The 13966-nt window shown below is 36.5% G+C and overlaps 1 pseudogene; it reads left to right on the forward strand.

Moving 5' to 3' along the window:
* The first annotated feature begins 354 nt into the window (after positions 1-354).
* Positions 355-13745, forward strand: LOC121972709 (annotated as a pseudogene).
* The last annotated feature ends 221 nt before the right edge of the window (positions 13746-13966 follow it).

A 13966-nucleotide genomic window follows, 5' to 3' on the forward strand; every position in this document is an offset into this window, starting at 1 on the left:
TACAATAATTTCCGTGTTACCCCTTCAATTTACCCTATTTCTAAAATTACACCATCATATTTACACACTTTCCTCCCTATCTATGGAATCGAAAAAAAAAAAAAGATGATTAATATAATGGATCTATATTTTAAAAAAAAAAATAAAAGTACGGATCTACATTATTAAAAAAATAAAAGTAAGATTTTTTAGGCAGTTATTATTTAAAAAAAAATAAATTGTAATTTTTAGGAGACTTCTATTGGGCCGAAATTCGTACAAGACGAGGGTTGGGATTGCGGGAGTATCAAGAGGCTAGATCCTCTGGTCCAAAAAATTTTGGACCAGAAGAGATCTTGTCCATTCATTAGTTGGATGAATTGGATCCCACCTGTTAAACAGGTAAGATCTAGTTCATTCCACCAATGAATGAACAAGGGATCAGGGGTGATCCATGGATCCTGGATCAGAGGATCCCTTCCCGAGTACCAACCAATTCAATAAAACCTGGACGACCCTCGATCATCTGCCTGTTCTAGCCGAGGGTAAATCTTTTGGATTATTTTTTACGGTCATATTGATGGAATATATGACCCCCGCTTATAAAATAGGTGGGAATCATTCATCCCTATCAATATATGCTTAGGGATCATCCTCTGAATTACAAAAAATGATCCACGGATCCGGACTCGATCTAACCTGCATCAAACCCCCTTCTGTTCTTGTGTATCTCGACGTCAGCATTTGTCGCCAAGTCTGCTTTAAATCTTAGATCAGTCTATTCTGCTCTGCATCAATTCGTTTCTCGTCAGCCGTTTCACGGAGACTGGAAGGTATGCCGCTCGATCCAGATGCGGAAATTTTTTGTTTTGTTAGGTTCGAATGATTGAAGTTTTGATTTGTAGATTCAAATGATCATTTCTTTTCCAAGGGCGAATTAATTTGATGGGAAGATTTTCATGTTTGTATGAACTTATTTGATCATTATGGAGGCTAGGAAAATCTTGTATTCTACATTTTTTTTAAAAGAAAATTTATGATTTTAGATTTTCAGCAATTGGTGGGATTTCTTTTCCTTCAAATGAATTTAGTTTGTCTTTCTTTCAAATTACTAATTTAGTCTGCCTTCCTCTTAACTCATTTTGGAACTGCTAGAGATGTTGTTGTTGCATCTTCAACTTGCAAAAAATGGAGAAAAGCCTTCGAGAAGCATCTTCGTACACTTTCCTTAAAGATCTGATTATTGGCCCAGCAATATTGCTACTAGTAAGCTAGAGGTCATTATGAGATCGATCATATTCCAAACGGAGGGATTGCAGTGTCTTTCAATTCATGTGGACAGTGCTCATGAGTTTGCAGCTGCTTCAATCATTGCTTGGCTTATGCACACCAGAGAAATATTGCGGAGTTTTTCCTACAATGTTGGAACAATTCCATATGTGAATGTTCCAGAGAAATGTTGTCTACAGAATTTGGAGGCTTTAGATCTAAATCATAAGTCTATAATCAGAGTTGCACCAAGTTATCAGAGGTTTACTTGTCTTAAATCCCTCTCCTTGAGACATGTTAGTATTTCTTCCTTGAATCCGAGTTTATTCATAGCTGTCTGTCCGAGAATAGAGTCCTTGACTCTTGATGCCATAGAAATTCTCACTTCAGGTTCTCAATCTTTAATTGAGCTAAGCAGTCCTATCTTGAAATGCATATTTGCAAAGTTAGTAGTTGTTGATAAGATAATTTTGATGGCAGATAATCTTGAGAGTTTACACTTAAGTGTCTTGAACCTTAATTTTTTTGAGCTGATTAGCAAAAATACTCTTAAGCATCTGAAGATCAAAGATGTCAAGGTGCACTGATTTGGATATCAGTGAGAACATAAACCATTTGATGGATGCCGATGTAAGTAACTTCATGATAGTGTTGCCCAAATTTTACCAAATGATCTCCAAAGCATCTAAACGGAGAAGGTTGAGGCCATGGGGAGTAGTGCTTGATGATGAGTATAAGGTCATTGATCCTGAATATATTGCTAGTTCATTTCCAGAACTTAAACATCTAGCATTGAATTATGAAATTAGAGATGGGTTGCTACATCATAATGAGCTACAAGACTTATTGACACTAGAGAATGTTGTGTTAAGACACTCCGGCGAGCTGGGGGGAGGGGGGATGGGATGATTAACTCCAATCGCTCTTCAATGATGAGTTACAACGGAAAACATTCGAAGCAATACTAACACCCAGATTTACTTGTTATCCACCTCAACAAGATAATTAATCCCAGAATCCATACAAAGTACATTTTCCATTATGAAAATACTCTTTCTCGGAAATACTCTGGAGGTGGAGAAAACTCATACAAGCTCTCACCAAGAAAATACAACAAGGAAATGAATAAACAGTATAATGAACACCTTGTTTGATCTCAACTTATAGATGTCTAACTCAGAAATACAACAGCACTTTGTCTTGAATCTTCCAAGAACAGGCGGTGAAGAGTAGAGAAGAAGAACTACGTTTGAATCTCACCAAATGCCTTTATATGTCGCGATCTAGAGTTCTCAATCGATTGGTCTTATCTCCTATCAATTGCCATGTTAGATTCGAGTGATTTCAGTCGTCCAAACCTCACAACGGCTCATTTTTTTTGTCTCCCAATTGATTACCTGATCGATTTATCACTTCTTGATCAATTACCCAATCGATCAAGAATGCCTCTGTGTTCTCGCAAAAACTCCTCTCAATCGATTGCCCAATCGATTACTCGACTTCTATCAATCACTTGATTGATTCAGAAGTCTATTGTTCGCTTTGTGAACTTCTCTCAATCAATTGAAGTACTTTTCCAATTGATTCAGTACAGAAAACACGGTGCTTTGCGAAATCCCCCTTCAATTGATTACTTAATCAATTGACTTCAGGTGATTGCGCGTCGCGCAAAGATGTGCTGAATCGATCAGACGCAGCTCTCAATCGATTGCTTGATCGATTGCCCAACCCTAACTGTTGGTGCAGATTGCACTAACAGTCTAGTTTTGATGTATGACAAATAGATTAAAGTTAGATCGGTTGTTTGTCTAACGTTTCTACCAAGTGTACAAGAGTTGACTGGTCTGAATGACCTGTCACCAGGCTGAAATCCAGCTAGGTCCAGGGGCCCGATAACTGGTGGGAAATCTAGCTAGGTCTGCGGGGCCCAATAGCTGGTGCGAAGTCCAGATAGGTCCGTAGGGCCCGATATTTGGTGGGAAGTCTGGTTGGGTCCGTGGGAGCTGACAACCGGTCAAAGTCCAGTTGGGTCTGCGGACCTGATAATTGGCTGGGAGACCTGGTGAGTGCAAGTCGAGTGACTGCAAGTGGTAAGTAAAAGTAAGCAACTGAAGGAGAGATCCAGTGAGGATGTGTTCCCCGTTGAGGGAACTGTAGGCGTCGGTCCAGCTTAGGTCCATTTGGGAAACCTAAGCTGGGACCTTGACTGGATCTAATTACTACTCATAATCTATTATGTTGTGCTAACTCTGTTTTGCATGATAAAATATATTTTTTTGATTGCCTGGATTAACCTTTTCTTGCAGTTGGAAAGGATGAAGAAAAGGGGTCCCGGCGCCTGGACCAGGCTCGCCTGGGCAAGGCCATGGGCGCCTAAGTGGTCCGAGTGCCTGGACTTGATCCAGGCGTCTGAACTCGAAAATTGATCCACAAACTTATGTGGAGTGCGTCGATTGGCCGAGCCAAATGGTCTAGGCGCCCAAAGGGGTTCCAGGCGCCTGGAATGGACCTATTTAAAGGTCTTCGACCCGAAGCTTCAGAACAACAACTGCAACGACTTTCTCTTTTGCTCGGTGCTCCGAAAAAGCTCTTGGGACGCTGTGAAGTTCCTCCGACAACCGACGATTAAGATTCTTTTCTTTTTATTGTCGGTAACACTATTTTATAGTTCTTGTACTTGAAATTTGTAATAATTTCGAACTATTAGTGGATTGCCCAACGAAAGCACTCGACGAGTGCGGGCCTTGGAGTAGGAGTCGTCGAAGGCTCTGAATCAAGTAAAAATTTGGTCGTGTTAGCATTGCTTCTTATTCTTTTGTTGCGTATCTATTTTTAATTGAATTTTCGACGATCGCTATGCATGCCCCCCTTCTAGCGTTCTTTCCGATCCTACATTAACTTGCTTAACCCAAGTCTAGGGTTCCCTTGCCCAATCTCTGGTCAATCGTAACCTGTTGGGACTTCTCCACCAAGTGTCTGGTCACCCTTTTGACCTACTTAGACTTTACCAACTTTTCATTGTACTTCCGATCACTAAGTGCGGTCCTCCTTGACCCACTTGGATTTTTCTCTTGACTAATTGTAGTTAGAATTTAACCTTGCCAACATGTTGTCCCCCTTGACCCAATTAGACTTCCCTTTGCTTAACTGCAGTTAGGGTTTTCCTTTGCCAGCATGCGGCTCTCCTTGACTCGCTTGGACTTTCTTTTGTCTAACCGCAGTTAGGACTTTTCTTTCCAGCGTGCAGTCTTTCTTGACCCACTTGGACTTTTCTTGCCAACGTATGGTCCTCCTTGACCCACTTGGACTTTCCTTGCCAATGTGTGGTTCTCCTAACTTACTTGGACTTTTCTTTGTCAACGTGTGGTCCTTCTTGACCCACTTGGATTTTTCTTTGTCTAACCGTAGTTAGGGTTTTCCTTTACCAACGTGCGATCCACCTTGACTTATTTTGAATTTTCCCTTTGCCTAACTCTCGAGTTAAAACTTACCTTGCCTAACATTTGAGTTAGGATTTTACCATTGCCTAACCCCTAGTTAGGACTTTACCATTATTTAACTCCTAGTTAGGACTTTACCAATCAAATATCAGTTTTTTATGACCTATTTGACTTTTTTCTCATATGTTTCATAATATATTATCTATAATATATTATTCAAATATCAAAACTCAAACTCGACTTCATTGGAACTTAGTCAAATTTAAAGAAATTAGTCATCCACGATATACCTTGAATAATTTGGTGATATTATAGAATTGTTTTTCTTGAAAAATGCACTATGGGCTTAGCGTTATGGATGTAGTGCATACTTATTTGTTAGTAAAAATATTAAACTAGTCTTATACTTATTTGCTTATAGTATGATTTAGGGCTTGAAATTTTGACTCAAAAGTTTGGGCATAAAATCTCAGTCAAAAATATATTTTTAAATAATCCTTCACGTGTTACTCGACGCTAAATGTGCACAGATCGCATGCTATGTCAACAAAAAATGAGAAACAAAAGCTGAAAAAATGAAAATTTTGATTGATTTTTAGTTTTTTTTTGTTACTTAGGAAAGTCTAAGGGAAATTTTGAAATAAAAATATTGAGAAAAAAATATCAAAAACATTAAAATAGTAAAGAGAGGATTTCTTCTTGTTTGCTGAGAATCATTTTTATATCATTTTGACGGCTAACTTTATCAATTACAAATCATACCGATATATACCGAATATAACAATATTTTTCAATTATATATATAGTACTAAAATATTGAATAATTTTGATATCAACGATTGATAAATCACTTTTGTCGTTATACGATTACAATTTAAATTAATATTGAACCCCTCTATAGTAATGTAGTATAGAGTAAGGGTTGTCTCTAACAAGAAATAAAATTGGTATCCCATAAATTCTTGGATTGAATTATTTGTAAATGGCTGGGGGTTTTTGATATTTTAAATTATTAACAATTGTAATTAAAGAACAAATAAACACAGAACATTCTCTTAACAAAAATTACATAACCTTCACTACCAATACAAGCCTATATAAAAGAGATCTAAAGGAAAACAAACAATTAAACTTAACCCTAACTAGAGACAGAAAACAAGCAATCAATCCTAACGAAAGCATGCAAACATGCAGCAATTAAACGTCTAAACTAACATTCCACATTCAATACTAACAGAATTTAACCAAAGTTGAATTGAACATTCGAATCTTTATGCTACAAACCAAATGAAAGGCAATTAAAATCAAGAATGCTCACAACACAAGCTAGGGCAACCCCAAGCTAGTTGAGATTGGAGAAGATGATTGAGTGATGATGGCGATTTGTGGAAACTCCAATGAGAGTAAAATTGATGACGGAATGGATGAAGAAAATGTGTTAATAGGATATATTGAAGGCGTAGGGAAATCCCTTACGTCTTCTACAACTCCAGTGAGGATGAATTTAGCTTGGCGACAGTGATACTGGTGGAGGTGCAATGTGGATGTCGTCAGTCGGAAATAGGATGTGGAGGTTTGGGATCGAGATTTGGAGGAGAGAACCACTTTCTTCTTCTTCGACGATCAAATCTAAGTTGCGGTTGTGAAGGAGAAATATGGATGGTCGATGACGGATTGTGGAAGAATAAGCTTGGATTGTGTTGATAGATAGAAGATGGATGGACGATCGTCAGAGAAAGGGAATCCCCTTGACCTCGTGTTGATCAGAATTTAGAGAAGGAGGGAACCCCTTTCTTCTCCGGCAATCAAATTTCGATGGTCAAAGTGAAGTTGCGATGGTGAAGGAGGAAGATGGATGGTTGGCGGTGGATTGTGGAAGAATAAGTTTTATAGATTGTGTTGGTGGATTGAAGGTGGATGGATGATCGCCATAGGAAGGAAATTTCCTTGACCTCGTGTTGATCAGCATTAATGGAGGAGATCAAGTGGAGTTGGTTGCTAGTGAAGGATTGAAGCCCCCAAGAAGAAGAAAGGCATATGTTTGATCATCCCAAATCTATATCAATGGTTGCGAACTCTCCAAATCCTATCCAATGGTGGAGAATGTCTTCAAATCTAATCCAAGGCTCAGATTTAGATCAAAGGTCCTTATTTACTCTCTCTTAAATTTGGACAACTCATATCTGATGTGCGTAAATAGTATGATCGTTTATGCACGTTTTGACGCACATTCACTTGCTTTATATGTATATATATTCCTTGCATGATCGCCTCTTTTAGCATGTATTCATCATATATACTTTTTTGTTCGGATATCTGCTCTTTGTTTGGTTTTGTGTTGACAGGAATAACTTTTGGAGCGAAAATGGTGATTGTCGACGCCCCAGGACAAAGCAGAGAGCACGGCCGTGCAACCTTGCACGACCGTGTGGCTAATCCAGAGAGGAATCAGAGCATGGTCGTGCAACCCTGCACGGTTGTGCCTCACCACCAACAGCCAAGCAAGGTATGGCCGTGCAACCATGCACGATCGTGCCCCATGACAGTGGCTAAGCAGCACACGACCGTGCCAACATTCCAGTGGAGAGAAAGGTCACGACCGTGTGACCTCGGCAGAGACGAAGAAGTCCACGGTCGTGCAACTTCGCACAGTCATGTGACTCAACCCGAGAGGAAGCCGTGTGAGGCCGTGTGGATTCCACACGGCCGTGCAATGAAGAACGCAGTCTATGCCACGCCAAAACAGAGCTATGCTGAATTCTGGGTAGATTGTAGACCGATCGTAATTTGGCCATAACTTTGTGCTCATTGGAGCTTCAGGCTATTCTTTATACCGAAACGTAGCTGACTTCAAGATCTACAACTTTGCTTCAGATCTAATAGAGAGAAAGAATTGTTTTCCCATGCTAAATGGCATGGTCGTGCCTCCTAACCGCGGGTTCAACTGGACCTCCGTCCAGACCGCAGACCAAACTTCGAACCGCCATAACTTTCGGTTGGAACCAGGGCTCGATCCAAGTATCAGATTGAAAATAATTTCAAGAGCTACAACTTTGGTTCAGGGGAGATCACGAGAAAACCTGATTTAATGGGTGAAAAACTCGGTTTACCGGACGCCTCGTAATCCTGGTTTTCCTGGGCGGCTTGGAGGAGATATAAAAGGGTAAGAACCCTATTCTTGGCATCTTTGGTTCGGGGACTTCGTCCCTCTCCTTGGGAAAGGGTTTTCTCCTTCGGAGGAAACCCTAGAGCTTCATCCACCGCCGTCCCTCGACGTTCCGTCCATCTCCAGAGCAAGGGGGTATCTCCAAGACATTGGAAACTTCGGCAAGCATCGCGTCTTCCTTTCCTTCTCATATCAAGGGTTGTAAGTATGTTCTTCTTTATGTTTTGGGGTTGTTCTTCCCCCACAATGGAGTAGACATCCTCTTCTAGGATTAGGGAGTATTTGTAATGTGATGGAGATGTAGAACTATGTAGATTCACTTCGTTTCTATACGATGACTTGTTAATGTCTTGTTTATGCTTGTGTGAGATGTTTATATTTCTATTCTTTGATTGATTGATGTGGAGGATTGTTGATCCCGCAAAGGGGATACCTTAGAGCATATTGACCAAGGTACCCTAGTGACAGGGGTAACCCTTTCCGGATGTCTAAGACGTTCCCTCAAAAGGAGAGACAATCCCTTAGGAATTGTCGCTCTTGTAAAGAGAGTGCTCTAGATCATATACCCAAGGGGCCCTAGTGACAAGGGTAACCCGTTCACGAATGTCTAGGACATTCTCTTGAAAAGAGAGGCAATATCTTCATAAGGAAGTAGGTAACCGTACCGAACCTCTACCCTTATCCATATTGTTCTTTACTAGATATGTATCCCAGTGATCTACCGAGGCGCCCTCGTGACAGGAGGGTTAACCGTTACAGGATTTCACAAGGATCGTCTCTACGTGATACTTAGGGATACTGGTCAATCTAACTTCCTGCAAGAGCATTGACATAGAGAATAGAAACTAAGCAATCTATGTAGTATCTCCTAGTATTATAATGAAACTGAAATCCTAGAATCCATATCCCAAAGCTCATTCCCTCCAAAATCAATTCTCTCTCTTCTCACTTTCCTCTTCTCTCTCTCTTACTCTCCTTTCTCACCAATCTTAGGTTTGTCTAGATAACTTACTTTGCGATATCTCTAGTGCTTAATCAACAGTCCCTGTGAATTCAATATTTTTATTACTGACAACGAAACCGTACACTTACGGTTGCGTAACAATATCTTTATGGATGATTCAGTTCGCTCCTTATCTTGGATGAATAATCTAAATTGCTTCGTATTAGTTCTCCTCATTTAAACCTAGCTTTTGAACTCAAATTGGTGTGATTTAACTCGAGCCCCTGACCCCTTAATTATTTACAAAGAGAATATCCAAATATTTAGATAAAATACCATAAATATGAGATAATTTACATCAAACCCCAAAAATGAATCCATCCTATAAGTGACTCATGCGAATTAAAGTCAAGAGAATCCAAAACTCATATAGAAAAGCCTAAATCTCGCATCAAAACTGTAGGTTAAGTACAAAAATTTAATCATACTGAAAATTTAGTTTTAATATATTAAAATTTTAATACTGTATCAATATATATTTTTTAAATATATAAATTTTTGGTAGGATAGTGATCCTGTCTGAGAAGCTTGAAAAAATGGAAAGCTGGGAGAAAACCTCACCGCTGATGAAGAATAATACCTGTGGAATACCGATCCGAGAAACCTAAAGCGGATCCAGGAGAATGAATCCACAGGATGCCCTCCTTGTACTAAGATCCAAAGAAGAAAGGAAAGCTCCCGTGAAAAATGCCAAGATCTGGAACTACGATGACTTCCTACGCACCAGAGAACCGCCAACACTATCGTCAGTGACCTAAGACCGGGGTGAGAATCCCTGGCTAAGCCCTCCGACGCTCAAGTTAGTGATCTCTCTTGGTGTGGAAAAGCAAAAAGGAAGAAGATGAACAGTAATAGAAATTAGGGTTTGTAATGGATAGCTGTGGGTGTGGTGAGCGTGAGCATACCTGGCCAACGGAGAGGATTCTCCTTTTATACCACTTCATATAACCTCCGTAGTCATGAAGTGGACCCCGATTTGTTAGAGTTTGTTATGCAATGACGTAAGTCATGTACTTGCAGAAAATAACTTCTTAAGAAATCTTTTTTGTACCCCAGATGTACCTTCTTTGTCGCCTAGTGCCGGTAGAAAAGTCTAGAAACATTCTTCCCTCCAAATTAGCAAACCTGTTATACAATCACATACTACAGATTTATTTATAAATATTCTCGAAATATTTGTTACCCTGGCCGATATTAGCTTATATTTTATTAAATATGTTATCCCGATCGGTATTGACTTATACTTCCTTAAGTATGTTACCCCGACCGATATTGGCATATATTTCCTTAAGCATGTTATCCCGATCGATATTGGCCTATATTTTCTTAAGCATGTTATCCTGGCCAGTATTGGCTTATATTTCTTTAAGTCTGTTATCCCGGCCGATATTTGCCTATATTTCCTTAAGCATGTTATCCCGACCGATATTTGCCTATATTTCCTTAAGCATGTTATCCCGACCGGTATTGGCTTATATTTCTTTAAGCCTGTTATCCCGGCCGATATTGGCCTATATTTCTTTAAGTCTGTTATCCCGACCGATATTGGCCTATATTTTCTTAAGCCTATTATCCCGGTCGGTGTTGGCCTATATTTTCTTAAGCATGTTATCCCGGCCGGTATTGACTTATACTTCCTTAAGTATGTTACCCCGACCGACATTGACCTATATTTCCTTAAGCCTGTTATCCCGGCCAATATTGACCTATATTTTCTTAAGCATGTTATCCAGGCCGATATTGACTTATATTTCTTTAAGCATGTTATCCCAGCCGATATTTATACCTGCTTGATTTTGTTATTTTTTTTTCCACTCTTCCCCGATAATCTACTAAACTTAACTCATATCAGATAGAATATACCATCTTAGAATGCAGCAGTCATTTTTTTCATTTAATATATTTTACCTTGATTCCTATTTTCTGCAAGCATTGTAATATATGTTTGAATTTTGATTACGTGATTTTTTATTGAAAAGTTTCAATCTATAGAATAATTTCTTTTGAAAATACACTCTGGTTAGTGCTAAAATTATTTAGGGTTAAAGGCCTCCTCTTAAATTACAAAGATGCTCAAAGAGTTACAATTTTTTAATGCAAATTTTATCTTTATTAATATGATTCGTTCTCTTAGTGTTCCAATGTAAGACATTGATTCTAACAATTATTTAATTTAGAAAACTCAAATGTTAAGTTTGATCTCAATTATGTTTTGATCTCATAATTCTAACTCTATGCTCTCATTTCTAAGGGGGGTGTATTCAATCAAGAGATTGAATGATTTTCATTGACTTTTTTTTAATGATAGACTTTTGTGGAGTTGATTGATTTTTATTAACTTATATAGAATCTCGCGTAGTTGTGAAAAGAATTCTATGGAGTTCTATAGATTTTTTTTGCAAGACTTTTACAGACATTTATAAACGTTTTCATGGAAACTTGTGGATTTATGAGAAAGAAAAATTCGTTTCGTTATTGCCAATATGATAAACATCGCTCCAAATTCGATTCGCTATTGTATCTCTCCATGCATTGACATTTGCTCGTTGTTGTTCTTGAGTATCAGATAATTGATCAAAGCAATCGATACCATGAACTTGTTCTGGTAAGGATGATGAAGCTTCATTATCTGGTTCAACTAGAAATTCATTAGAACGACACTCCTTGCGAAGAAAATTATGTAATTCGGCACAAGCCAAACTTTTTATAATAAAAATTTTATTTTAAAAAAGACCGTAAACTTAAAAAAAAATTAAAGAAAAATTAAAAAAGGGTAATTAAAAAATCATAAACTAAAAAAAGGTAAACTAAAAAAATCGTAAACTTTAAAATAATGTAAAGAAAAAAAAATATAAACTTAAAAAAAAAACTTAAACTACAAAAAGCGTAAAGTAAAAAACGTAAAAATTAAAAAAAAAAGCATAAACTAAAAAAACGTAAAGTAAAAAACTTTTTAAAAAAACCTAAACTAAAAAAAACGTAAATTAAAAAAAAACGTAAACCTTAAAAACAAAAAAAAATAAAGAAAAGAATAAAATTAAAATAAATAAATAATAATAATGTTAAAAAAACACATGTATAGTTAATTTTATAACAGAGATTAACACACCCCTAAAGTAATCTCTATGGTAGACCATCGACGTGATCAAGGTGGTGAAGGAATAACATCGAGAACAGTGTTAAATTTGATCAAAGTGTGAAGATTCTTGGTTGAATATGCATCAAGTTGGACTGTGTACTATTGTATTGGTAGGCTCTGGACGGGGCTCAAAGAAATAATCAAAATCGAGGAGCGGCAAGAGAAAGGACTTATTCGTAAAAAATTAAAATGATTTGAAGTCTATAGAAATCTCAAGGGTGAGGAGAAGACTTTTTATTTTATATTTAAACTTATACCAAGTATTTTGGAGAGCTCTCATTGGTTAAAATTTATATCTAAGGAATTCTAAAAGAATCCATGAAAATCTATTAAAATTTTGGATACCAAAAGATTTTCATAGAGTTTTAAAAAGCCGAGTTTGAATACCACATGACTTTTTAAAACTCTATAAAAATCTAATTTGGATACCATTAGATTTCTATAGAGTTTATAAAAGTCTAGATTGAATACACCTAGACTTTTAAAATTCACAAAAGTCATTCAAAGTAATTAAAAATTCAACATTGAATACACCCCCTAAGTATATCCTAATTCTAAAAATCATGGCTTAATTAGAAAGACACTTTAAACAGTAAACATCTCTTTAATTTTAAATTCTAAGTAGAAAGAAATGTTTTTAACCATTTTCATTATCATCTATTTTAATAAAAGTTAGACCTATAAAAACATTTTTTGGTACTACTACTGATATTTTAATTTTGTTTAGAAACATTGTGGAATTTTTAACCCTTCACGTTGTATTACATGCTTCATTTATTTTCTATAATATGCAATTTTCACTTATTTTCTATAATATGTATTTTTTAAATGTTCAAATTAATAGTATATATCAAAATATATACCATAAATTCTAAATTTTAAATATAATTTAAGTAAAAATGTTAAATGGTACATTCTTATGATCCTATGCTATGATTATATGATATGTTCTATTGACTTTTTTTTATGTTCTTAAAAAAGATTTCAATCCAGACCACATTGACTTCAAGGGTTTTACTGAGAACTTGTACTTCTTTTTTGCCCATCATTCTCCTTATAGTGCAACTATTGATAAGCCACAACTCCCATTCTATTTGTATATACTAATTCTTTATTGCTTCCAGCTTATGTTCCCTAAATATGGATGGTATATTGTATAGTATCAAAAAAAAAATATATTATATTGTATACTATATTAAAAATTTTGATATTTAAAAAATATATTTTGATATCATATTAAATTTTTGATATGGTACAAATTTCATATAGTTTATATCAAAATTATTCAATATTTTGATATTTTTGTTATACTAAAATTATAAAAGAAAAAATATATATATACCCAATTCCACCAAAATTATTTTGTAAATCTCATACCGATACTGGAAATTTCAATATGGGAAGTAGTCTTTGATGACAAGTACAAGGTCATTGATCCTGCTTCATTTCCGGACCATAAACATCTAACATTGAGCTCTGAAATTAGATATGTGCTATACCATAATGGGCTGCAAGAATTCTGGAGAATGTGCATTAGAACTAGGATGGATTGTTATAAGCGAGAACTTTGGGCATTAGATTTTTGGGATGGTTGAAAGATGTCTACATATGAAGAAATTAGTCATCCATAATGCACTTTCGGAGAAGAAAATGCATGAAGAGCGACAAACATTGGTCATTATTAGCTCATTTTTGGTTGCTCTCATGAGAAAATATATTCATATTGATGTCCAATTTGTGGATGAATGATTAGCTGCAAGTGAGCAAGACATTGCTCTCATAAAATTTTTATTGGTGTATCCATGGAAGTGAATCAGATAGGAGGCACAAAAAACATCATTTTATATGCTCATTTCTCCTTTCTCTTGGACATAAAATACAAAAATATCATTGAGTTTAGCTGAATGCAACCATCACTTTTTCATTCTTTGATTCCTATTTTCTACTAAAATACAAGGATTTTTTTTTTG

The sequence above is a fragment of the Zingiber officinale genome, chromosome 4A, assembly GCF_018446385.1.
Source record: "Zingiber officinale cultivar Zhangliang chromosome 4A, Zo_v1.1, whole genome shotgun sequence".
Lineage (NCBI taxonomy): Eukaryota > Viridiplantae > Streptophyta > Magnoliopsida > Zingiberales > Zingiberaceae > Zingiber > Zingiber officinale.